This window comes from Arachis ipaensis, chromosome B3 (genome assembly GCF_059453495.1).
Source record: "Arachis ipaensis isolate K30076 ecotype BB chromosome B3, ASM5945349v1, whole genome shotgun sequence".
Classification (NCBI taxonomy): domain Eukaryota; kingdom Viridiplantae; phylum Streptophyta; class Magnoliopsida; order Fabales; family Fabaceae; genus Arachis; species Arachis ipaensis.
The window spans coordinates 26,848,051-26,849,153 of NC_142438.1; positions in this window are offsets into that span (position 1 = coordinate 26,848,051).

The window sequence follows — 1,103 nt, forward strand, 5'->3', positions numbered from 1 at the left end:
CTTTGTGAGTTTCTGTAAGTTGTATGGTATCTATGGATGTGCTTTGTCGAACAAAAGTATTTTTGGGAGCGGTTTTGCGGTTTAAAATTTTAAATAGGCTCATATTTTAGTATTAAATAGTATAAGTGTCGTCGTAATGTCCGAGATATCAGAGTCGCGCAGCCGGAAGCGTGAGCTTTGGTAGTTAGGGTGTTACATTGTGCCACCTGTGAATGCCAACAATTTTGGGTTGAAGCCTCAGCTCATTACTTTGGTGCAACAAAACTGTCAATTTCATGGACTTCTACAGGAAGACCCAAATTTATTCATCTCCAATTTTTTGCAAATCTGTGATACAATAAAGACCATTAGAGTCCATCCTATGTCTATAGGTTATTGCTTTTCTCGTTTGTTGTACGGGACAAAGCCAAGAAGTGGCTTGACACACAGCCTAAGGAGAGCCTAAATACATGGGATAATTGAATGGCGAAGCAAAATGCAATTACGCAGATATATGGAGATTGGGAGGAGTCATACAATAAAGTGTCAAGGTTGCTGCAAGCACTACAGAGTTGTTGTCCCGAAATGATATGTGAGATCAGTGATGTACCGTACTATGATGGGCACCTTATGGTGCATGATTGCAGCATGTTTGATAAGGTATTTTGGGCCTTCCCTGCCTGTGTGGAGACTTTCAAGCATTGCAAGACGTTCGTCTCCGTCGATGGCACACATTTGTATGGCAAATATGGTGGTGTTTTGCTTATTACAGTGGCACAAGATGGTAACAGCAATATCCTTCCTGTAGCCTTTGCAATTGTTGATTTTGAGACGACAGAGCATGTTCTTTCTTCCTTACCAATCTGAGGCAACATGTCACCCAACAAGAAGGCCTCTTGATTATTTCTAACAGATTTCAGGCGATCAAGGCTGTATTGAGAGCTGATGATAGTGGTTGGCATTCTCCTAGAGCTTTTCATGCTTACTATGTCTGGCACATGGTGGCAAACTTTATGTCTCGTTTTAAGTCTGCTGAGGAAAAGTGGTATCTCATAAATGCTACTTACAATCCAAGCAAGGCTCGATATGAGTGGTAAATGGATACATTAAGGGTTTTGTCACAG